Source organism: Oncorhynchus mykiss, chromosome 3 (genome assembly GCF_013265735.2).
Source record: "Oncorhynchus mykiss isolate Arlee chromosome 3, USDA_OmykA_1.1, whole genome shotgun sequence".
Classification (NCBI taxonomy): domain Eukaryota; kingdom Metazoa; phylum Chordata; class Actinopteri; order Salmoniformes; family Salmonidae; genus Oncorhynchus; species Oncorhynchus mykiss.
This window is the reverse complement of record NC_048567.1, coordinates 49,867,046-49,877,856: the sequence shown is the minus strand read 5'-3', so window position 1 is coordinate 49,877,856 and position 10,811 is coordinate 49,867,046. Positions and strand designations below refer to the sequence as shown.

The window sequence follows — 10,811 nt, the reverse complement described above, 5'->3', positions numbered from 1 at the left end:
TGTATGGCTCCATCCATCTTCCAATCAATTTTAACCATCTTCCCTGTCCCTGCTGAAGAAAAGCAGGCCCAAACGATGATGCTGCCACCACCATGTTTGACAGTGGGGATGGTGTGTTCAGGGTGATGAGCTGTGTTGCTTTTACACCAAACATAACGTTTTGCATTGTTGCCAAAAAGTTCAATTTTGGTTTCATCTGACCAGAGCACCTTCTTCCACATGTTTGGTGTGTCTCCCAGGTGGCTTGTGGCAAACTTTAAATGACACTTTTTATGGATATCTTTAAGAAATGGCTTTCTTCTTGCCACTCTTCCATAAAGGCCAGATTTGTGCAATAAAGATTGTTGTCCTATGGACAGAGTCTCCCACCTCAGCTGTAGATCTCTGCAGTTCATCCAGAGTGATCATGGGCCTCTTGGCTGCATCTCTGATCAGTCTTCTCCTTGTATGAGCTGAAAGTTTTGAGAGACGGCCAGGTCTTGGTAGATTTGCAGTGGTCTGATACTCCTTCCATTTCAATATTATCGCTTGCACAGTGCTCCTTGGGATGTTTAAAGCTTGGGAAATCTTTTTGTATCCAAATCCGGCTTTAAACTTCTTCACAACAGTTTCTCGGACCTGCCTGGTGTGTTCCTTGTTCTTCATGATGCTCTCTGCGCTTTTAACGGACCTCTGAGACTATCACAGTGCAGGTGCATTTATACGGAGACTTGATTACACACAGGTGGATTGTATTTATCATCATTAGTCATTTAGGTCAACATTGGATCATTCAGAGATCCTCACTGAACTTCTGGAGAGAGTTTGCTGCACTGAAAGTAAAGGGGCTGAATAATTTTGCACGCCCAATTTTTCAGTTTTTGATTTGTTAAAAAAGTTTGAAATATCCAATAAATGTCGTTCCACTTCATGATTGTGTCCCACTTGCTGTTGATTCTTCACAAAAAAAAGTTTTATATCTTTGTTTGAAGCCTGAAATGTGGCAAAAGGTTGCAAAGTTCAAGGGGGCCGAATACTTTCGCAAGGCACTGTATATTGGACATACAGTTGAAGTTGGGAGTTTACATACACCTTAGCCAAATACATTGAACTCAGTTTTTCACAATTCCTGACATTTAATCCTAGTAAAAATTCCCTGTCTTAGGTCAGTTAGGATCACCACGTTATTTTAAGGATGTCAAATGTCAGAATAATAGTAGCGAGAATGATTTATTTCAGCTTTTATTTCTTTCATCAGATTCTCAGTGAGTCAGAAGTTTACATCAACTCAATTAGTATTTGGTAGCATTGTCTTTAAATTGTTTAACTTGGGTCAAACATTTTGGGTAGCCTTCCACAAGCTTCCCACAATAAGTTGGGTGAATTTTGGCCCATTCCTCCTGAGAGAGCTGGTGTAACTGAGTCAGGTTTGTAGGCCTCCTGTCTCGCACACACTTTTTCAGTTCTGCCCACACATTTTCTATAGGATTGAGGTCAGAGCTTTCTGATGGCCACTCCAATACCTTGACTTTGTTGTCCTTAAGCCATTTTGGGGTCATTGTCCATTTGGAAGACCCATTTGCGACCAAGCTTTAACTGATGTCTTGAGATGTTGCTTCAATATATCCACATAATTTTCCATCCTCATGATACCATCTATTTTGTGAAGTGCACCAGTCCCTCCTGCAGCAAAACACCCCCACAACATGATGCTGCCACCCCCGTGCTCCACTGTTGGGATGGTGTTCTTCGACTTGCAAGCCTCCCCCTTTTTCCTCCAAACATAACAATGGTCATTATGGCCAAACAATTCTATTTTTGTTTAATCAGACCAGAGGACATTTCTCCAAAAAGTACGATCTTTGTCCCAATGTGCAGTTACAAACCGAAGTCTGGCATTTTTTATGGTGGTTTTGGAGCAGTGGCTTCTTCTTTGCTGATTGGCCTTTCAGGTTATGTCGATATAGGACTTGTTTTACTGTGGATATAGATATTTTTGTACCTGTTTCCTCCAGCATCTTCACAGGGTCCTTTGCTGTTGTTCTGGGATTGATTTGCACTTTTCGCACCAAAGTACGTTTAACTCTAGGAGACAGAACGCATATCCTTCCTGAGCGGTATGACGGCTGCATGGTCCCATGGTGTTTGTACTTGCGCACTATTGTTTGTGCAGATGAACATGGTACCTTCAGGCATTTGGAAATTGCTCCCAAGGATGAACCAGACTTGTGGAGGTCTACAATTTGTTTTCTGAGGCATTGGCTTATTTTTTTTAATTTTCCCATGGGGTCAAGCAAAGAAGCACTGAGTTTGAAGGTATGCCTTGAAATACATCCACAGGTACACCTCCGATTGACTCAAATTATGTCAATTAGCCTATCAGAAGCTTCTAAAGTCATGACATTTTCTGGAATTGTCCAAGCTGTTTAAAGGCAGTCAACTTAGTGTATGTAAATGTCTGACCCACTGGAATTGTGATTCAGTGAGTTATAAGTTAAATAATCTGTCTGTAAACAATTGTTGGAAAAAATTACTTGTGTCATGCACAAAGTAGATGTCCTAACCGACTTGCCAAAACTATAGTTTGTTAATAAGAAATTTGTGGAGTGGTTGAAAAACAAGTTTTAATGATTCCAACCTAAGTGTATTTAAACTTTCGACTTCAACTGTATACAGTTATGTTTATCCCATTCCTTTTGCTTCCATTTAAGAAAAGTTTGTCAGTGGAATGAATACACCCCTGATCACATGCAAACACAGTTCACTGTTATAGCAGCCATGCGCATCTATGCGCTCTCTACCTCCCACCTTTTCCCTTGCTTGTGGACTTCCGTACACAACACATCAGCTGTCTGTGATCAGGCAAAATAAAGACAAACCTTCATATCATAACCACTACACACAGCCTACATTGTAGTCACCATGTTAGCTAACGTCATAGTCAACATTGCTACTAGAACTAATGCGTTAGTCGACCCGCTACAATCATGCAGTACATACAGTGTACTGTCAGCAAGCAGTTTAGCAGTTACACCACTTACACTTACCTTGAGTTGGAAAAGTTCCAGTGTTGGATAGCCATAGCCAGCTAGCTAACATGGCATCCCTCTCTGTTTGAGTAGGCTAAACTAGCTAGCTGCATTCGCTGGCTAAGTAAATGAAAATATAGGTAGCTATCTCTCGCTCTCTCTTGCTTGCATCTTCATTTATTAAGAAATGAATTTGTTCAAAACTGTTCAACTATTGTCTTTCTCTCTCTTTGAATCAACTATTCACCAGATGTTATGCACTGCAGTGCTATCTATCTGTAGTTTATGTGTTCGGTACTAGATTGATTCTCTGATCCTTTGATGGGGTGACATGTCAGTTTATGCTGTAAGAGCTCTGATAGGTTGGAGGACGTCCTCCAGAGGTTTTCATAATTACTGTGTAAATCCATGGTAGGGGGTAAGAACCATGAGCCTGCTAGGTTTTTTATTGAAGTCAATGTACCCAGGGAGAACAGAAACTAGCTATCCTCCGGCTACACCATGGTGCTACCCCACTGAGTGCTGTTGAAACTACTGTAGACCTTTGCAAAACAGTGTTTTAATCAATTATTTGGTGACGTGAATATATTTAGTATAGTTTTTTCTTAATGTTTCACTATTTTTATGACATTCACTGAGGAGATTGGTCCTCCCCTTCCTCATCAGAGGAGCCTCCACTGCTGTAAACACTCATTTCCTCCTGGATTGAGTTAGAAAACAGGTGGCCAACCGAAGTAGGATCTTCAGTACCAGTTGTTTATCAGTTTCTCCATCTCAGCCATCATCTTTTTCTAACTCTCTCATATTCTGCACGATCTTCTTTCCTTTATCCTAAAAATAATACAAATCCAAAATTAAGCCAAATATTCGCTTAAACTTTAAAGAGTTAAGATGTACTGTATAGATTTGGAAAGGTTTTGTACCTTGGTGATATCAATGATGCAGCCACCACCACCACCTGATGTTTGACAAACAGTGGATGTTTGCGATGTGGCTTGCTCTGAAAACAGGGTATCTTCTTCACAGTGTCATCAGGACCATAACCTAGAGAGCTATTCTGCTTTAACTGTTTAATGTCTTTCACAAAGACAAAAGGTTTGAAAATCGACCTATTGGGTGAGAAAGGATCCTTAATTGACATACATTTGCATAAACTTGAGATGGTACAATAACATGACTAGGTAGGGTGTGTGAGCGGTGGCCAGCTCCATACTGTACCTCTCAGGGTCAGGAGTTCCAGTGATGCTGTGCAACCCCCGGCTGTTAGTACGACAGACACCATGCTTCCTGTTGCCATGAAAATCCCCTCCATGTTGATGCCACTCTCCTTGTCCCTTAGGATATCCATCACTGTCTCAGCAGTGTTATGTCCTAAATACTCATATTCATTGTCAATAGTTCGCAAGCTATATGGATTCAAGGCTGTTTCAAATGATCTCCTCAAACTCAATTCTTCTACGCTTGACTCAAACAATGAAACCTAAAGACGTACATAATCTTCATATTTAACCAACTAACCTTTGCTTCTCTCCAGTAGGTTCTGCACTCCGCAGTAACGGCTGCCAGAGGTCTCTATTCTGGCTGTAGTCATGAAAGAGTACGTCTCGGTGAAACTGAACGGGGCCTTCCCATCCCACCAGCCTGGGCTCTTGGCATACTCCCAGGGTGTTCCTTGTCTATCTTGGTTGTTATTGAGTACTGATTGGAGATATTACGATATAAAGGATACAACATTATCAACAACAAAAAACTCTTATTGCTCAGTCTGCAAGTTTTCAAGTTGAGCAAACTCAAACCCTGATAGCTAATAACCTTCCACTCTCTCTGCTGCCCAGTACTTCCCAGACGTCTCAATCATCCAGGCATCAGTCTTGCCTTAGATGAGGAAGCTATTGTGGTAGGCAAAGCCAGACTGGTTCTCCATGCGGTTTCCTCCATGCAATTTCTCAAATACCGGAGCAATACTTAGTTGTAGAATGGCAAACTACAGACAGGCAGTTTGTTTCTTTTGGTTGTGTTTCAGATTATTTTGTGCCCAATAGAAATGAATGGTTAATAATGTATTGTGGCATTTTGAAGTCGCTTTTATTCTAAATAAGAATGGAATATGTTTCTAAACACTTCTACATTAATGTGGATGTAACCATGATTACTGATCATCCTGAATGAATCGTGAATGATGATGAGTCAGAAAGTTACAGATGCAGAAATACCATACCCCCCCCCCACCAAAAAATGCTAACATCCCCTGTTATTGTTTCATGTGTAACTCTGTTGTTGTTGTTTGTGTTGCACTGCTTTGCTTTATCTTGGTCAGGTCGCAGTTGTAAATGAGAACTTACCTGGTTAAATAAAGGTGAAATAAAAAAATATTGTAATGGTAAAGAGGTTACTGTGTCCTGAGGGTATGATAGGGTTCGTCTGTAACTCCCTCACTCATCATTATTCACAATTCATTCAGGATTATTCGTAATCATGGCAGAATCCACATAAATGTAGAGGTGTTCAGAAACATAATCTATTTTTATTTTAAAATAAAAGTGACAATACATTATTTACCATTACTTTCTATTGGGAACAAAATAAACTGAAACACAACCAAAACAAACAGCAAATGCATCCAACAAATGTGTTGTCACAAGCTTGATGTAGTTTTTGGGTGCTATGAATATGGGACCAAATACTAAACTTTTGACTACTTTAATACACATGTAAGTCAATTTGCCCCAATACTTTTGGTCCCCTAAAATTGGGGGACTATGCACAAAAAGTGTTGTAATTTCTAAACGGTTCACCCGATATTTAAGAAAATATCCTCAAATTAAATCTGACAGTCTGTCCTTTATCATTGTATAATTTCAAACCCAAAGTGCTGAAGTACAGAGCCAAAACAACAACAAAAATCACTATCCCAATACTTTTGGAGCTCAGGTGGCAGATATCCACTTGACAAAATCCATGCCAAGGGCCTCCTCGTCCTCGGCACTCTCTTCCCATACTCTTTGCCCCACACAAACAAACACTTGACCATACACTGGACATTGCTTAACTGACAATATAATTTTTACATGTCCCCCCGTTCGTTTTTACTTTCAGTTTATTTTGTTTTTACCAGAATTCACAAGTGCGCAATTAATGAATGTTGTGAACGCTTCAGTGTTGTTTGGAGTACGTCAGAGGTCACGCACATAGCTGATCCGGAAGAAGATTTTAACCACGTTGTTTTGTTTTTGTCAGCGCGAGCTAGCTAACATTTCGCTTTTAATCCCCTAACTAATTGTTCTTCAGCCATTGGGAAGTAATTTGCTAATTGTAAGTGCAATAAAGTTTTTCCATCCTGCATCGAAGTCAAATATATAAAAAGGTGGGTGGCTAAATAGTTGTTCTAGTCCAGCCCTCCTCACTAGTAAGTAATCTATAGTAGCTAGTTTAGCTAGCTAACAGTTGGTTGCAGATGTTCCAGATACATTTTATCTCCATTGTTCCATTTGTGCCTTTACATAGGACTTTTTATTTCGTCTCTCATTATTTCCCCACTGAAAGATATTGTAGCGAACGGAGGCAAACTCTGGTCGCAGGAGTAAAAGGCAAACACCCAACGCATCGCGCCATTTAAACTGGGTTAACCCACTTGTTGGGTATAATAATGTATATTATAAACTGGTTGGTTTGAGCCCTGAATGCTGATTGGGTATGACAAAACACTTACTTTTACTGCTCTAATTATGTTGGTAAACAGTTTTATAATAGTGTAGCAATCCTAGTTAATTATATTTAAGCAATAAGGCACCTCTGGGGTCTGTGGTATATGGCCAATATACCACGGCTAAGGGCTGTGTCCAGGTACTCCGCTTTGCGTGTTGCATAAGAACAGCCCTTAGCCGTGGTATATTGGCCATATACCACACCCCTTCGGGCCTTATTGCTTAAATATAATTAACTAGGATTGCTACACTGCCTCCTCCGAACGCGAACGCATGTCCCGTGCTTCAACCATATATTTTGTCTTGTGTAAAATCACAGCTTTAATGTATCATATAACAGATATAAGCCATTGTCTGGCTTTTGTGTTGTTAAAACCTTTCTCATAGGCTGTTGGTGGGAGATGATCTGTGAAGAATGGTCTCAACTTCATGTATGAAGCTCCACCTGGGGCAGACCAAGGTAACTACATCCATCTTGGTTTTGCATCTTTACATAACTGAATAATACAAATCAAACCATATGACTGCACTCCATCCACCCACACTCTGCAGTCTACTGCGAAGGGGAGCGCAAGGAGGTGGAATGTTTAATAAGAGTCTCTCTCTTGTTCACAGATGCATCGCTAGTTTGGTAAATGTTGTAGACTGAAAGGCATGTGTTAGTTTATTATTGTTCAAAATGTTACATTTTGATATTATTTTACAGGAAGGAGAATCAGAATACAAGTTTGAGTGGCAAAAGACGTCCCCTGGAGGGAAGTAAGTAGCTAATTGTGTTGATCAACATAAATATTCAGATGACTTGAGTCCTATTAGAGGTTACCTTTGCATTTGGGGATACTTTCATATTTTTAGGTATGCCAAGGATGTCATGGCTTGTAAACTTCTGCGTAAATTAATATTGTGCAGTTTTCCCATTTGTGTTGAATTAACTTATGACATACATATTTATGACAATCTACTGTTACATGTGATTACCCTCATTGCTAGGCTATATATTGTTATATTAACAAAATACATGTGTTGGCATTTGACACTTGGTGGTGCTAAAGTCAAAGGATGATATCTAACTCGGGATAACGATGTGTTTATTTACATTATGGCAGGTGTAGTATATGTGCTTTGCTTGTCGTCGTCGCAGTTTGGGTTGTATGGAAGGTGTTATAAGTGATGGAATGAATGGATTTAAGTCCAGTCTAATGACCTGTGATTCTCCGGTGCGCAATGTGAGCTGCATCATGTGTCACAAATAGGGCCATGTGAATACAGACAGTGTACCCTCTCTTTGGCCTGTCTGGGATCAATGCCAGCACTGCGTCCACAGAGAAAGCAGGTACAAATAACAATCTGACCTACCTGGATGAATAGAGGAAAAAAGTTGACTGGTAATTCCAAATAATAGTTCACAGATGTAGCTAATGGTTTATTTTAAACTAAATGTTATCAAGTTTTTTTTTCTTCATATTTTCATTCTCAACAATAAAATCCTCCTTTTTATTTTTGCACTGACTTTGAAATCATTTGAACAAAGAACTAATGATGCAGCTATTGCAGACAATTGCAATAATAATGTGTCCCAATAGAATGGGCATTCAGTATTACATTGGATATTTGTGGTAACTCTATACTTGTAGCAGTAGTTGCCATCACTCCTGGTGTCCTGTAGACTTCCAGAGTGGAGCTGGTTCTGACTCCTACAATCAGGAAGTGAAGTAGTAAAGTAATGTTTACAGAGGGAGAGTCCTGCGCATGGAGTTGATGGTGGAGGGCGATAATGGAGACCCTCCTGTGCTGGGAGAAAAATGCATTTATTGTGTATTCTGATTCCCCTAACCACTGCTTTGGGAGAATGATATTGTATGATTTGCTCAGCCTGAAGATGAGTGAGTTGATTTGGTGTCCCTTTCTATTAACAAAGCCGGCCCTGTATTCCCCACTGTGGAAGCAGTGGCGGATGTGGACAGGCGTCAATGGGACTTTGAGGCTGTGATTTGTGTTAACAGGTCCGTCGATGCACCCCTCCGAGTTAATGGCAGAGATGCGAAACAGTGGGTTTGCCCTGAAGAAATGTGTCCTTGGAAGAAATTCTACTGTTTGTGATCCATCGCAGGTAATCTTCTGTTCTTCTTCCCCGCATGAAGAAAAAGACAACAATATCCATGGCAGATCCCCGGTCTAAATGTGATTGCTGCAAAATGGCCAATTATCAGAGTAAACCACAGAGCTCTTCCAGTCGCTGCAAGTTTAGTCAATTGGGCAGATGTGATGAGACTAACTGCTAAAATTATAGGAGTGTTGCAACACCAGATGTAGCAGTATATAGTTTAACCCCCCCCCCAATAATCTCCCCTCAAACAGAAATCAACAGAGGTTATTCTGCTCTTACTTGCTTCACTTCTAACCATTTGTGACGTCTTTATTCATGTTTTGTTAGCGTTTGATGCATGCTTTTTAAAATGTTCATTGTTTGATTTATTATGAATTGTTTTTATGCTGTAGGAGTACGTTGTCAATGAAGAAGAGGAGGATCCTGAGGTTGAATTCCTGAAGTCGTTGACCACTAAACAGAAAGAGAAGCTCCTCAGGTAGGAGAGCACCACCATTCATACGTTTAGTTGTTTTGAATATAATATGCTTATTGTAAAATAAGACAAAAGATGATTCTTGCAAAAAAAAATAAACATGAACTACTAATATGACAAATTGTTTTCATTTTAAAGGAAACTTGATCGTCTACAAAAGAAGAGTGAAGGAAATCAGAAGAAGGACCGTGATAGTAGTGACAGCTCCAGTGAAAGTAGTAGCAGTGACTGACTGACAGCTCCAGTGAAAGTAGCAGCAGTGACTGACTGACAGCTCCAGTGAAAGTAGCAGCAGTGACTGACTGACAGCTCCAGTGAAAGTAGCAGCAGTGACTGACTGACAGCTCCAGTGAAAGTAGCAGCTGTGACTGACTGACAGCTCCAGTGAAAGTAGCAGCAGTGACTGACTGACAGCTTCAGTGAAAGTAGCAGCAGTGACTAAGAGTCAGAAGAGAAAGAAGAAAGGCAAGAGAAAGGACTCCTGTCGTGATGACAACACTGAGAGTGATGGATGAGTCTAGAGTAAGACCAGGCCCAACCTCCAGACAGAAACATCACAAAGATGATACCAGAGAGGAGAAAGAAACAGTAGAGATGAGACACGACAGCAGGGAAAGGCAGAGAACCAGCAGCAGCTCCCAGCCTGACCCAGACAGAAGCAGAAGGAGAGGGATATAAAGACAAGGTTCCTAGATGGAGGGAGGGAGAGAGGGGGGAGGCAGAGGGAGGAGCAGGAGCAGAGGGAGGGAGAATGAGAAAAGAGCCAGAGGGAGAGCTGAGAGAAAGCACTGAACTGTGAGAGTGGACAATCTTACAAAGTGGGCCAGTGATACCATTTTATTTTACTGATGTAAACATTTTTGACACGTTTTGACGATTTTATGATGCTATTGTTAATATGTACATTTTTCTTGGTGGGCCCACTTATTAAACAAACACATAGAAACCAAGTTTTAGTAACACCATGTTTTGGTGTTGCATGCTAGTTGGCTGCTACGGTCAAATGAGTGCAGGGGTGTATTCATTATGCCGATTATGTTGCAAAATGTTGAGCAGAAGCAAACTGAATGAAACCGGGAGGGGCCTACCTGAATTTGACCAATAGAAACTGTTCAAAATGTTCCATTTTGCTACTGTTAGGACTAGTGATTACACCCCTGCTCCTCAAATAGTTATTATTTTCATCCACTAGAGGGCAGCAGTAGACCTAAAATAACTTGAACCACAGAAATATTTTTCATTTGTCAGATTATTGAACAAATGCATGTCTTGCATGCACTTTTATTGATGGTTGTCACTTTAGTCCAGAAAACCCTCTTCAGAATTCTAATAAAAAATATTATTTGCAACTCGAATTTTAAAAATAGTGAACTGTGCTCACATGGTTGTGACTGTTCTTCATTACATGTGTTACAAGTCTAGCTTAATTATGTAGGCTTGTTTCAAAGTGGTCTTCTGGAAGTGGCCTAAACGGGAGCATGGTTGACTAATGACAATCAATCTATGATTGTTCATTA

The 10,811-nt window shown here is 40.4% G+C and overlaps 1 non-coding gene and 1 pseudogene across 3 annotated transcripts; one reads left to right on the top strand and one right to left on the bottom strand.

Annotated features, from left to right (window-relative positions):
* Positions 1 to 3,639: 3,639 nt before the first annotated feature.
* On the bottom strand, positions 3,640 to 6,050 carry LOC110504188 (annotated as a pseudogene).
* Positions 6,051 to 6,175: 125 nt separating this feature from the next.
* LOC110520119 lies at positions 6,176 to 10,670 on the top strand. 3 transcript variants are annotated; one of them, XR_002472942.2, is made up of 6 exons: positions 6,176 to 6,372; positions 7,100 to 7,172; positions 7,419 to 7,471; positions 8,716 to 8,822; positions 9,212 to 9,297; positions 9,433 to 10,670. It is a non-coding gene; the product is annotated as an uncharacterized LOC110520119 (transcript). The 3 variants fall into 3 exon arrangements; XR_002472943.2 differs by having other exon boundaries at positions 6,182 to 6,320; XR_005048133.1 differs by lacking the exon at positions 6,176 to 6,372 and adding an exon at positions 6,379 to 6,699.
* The last annotated feature ends 141 nt before the right edge of the window (positions 10,671 to 10,811 follow it).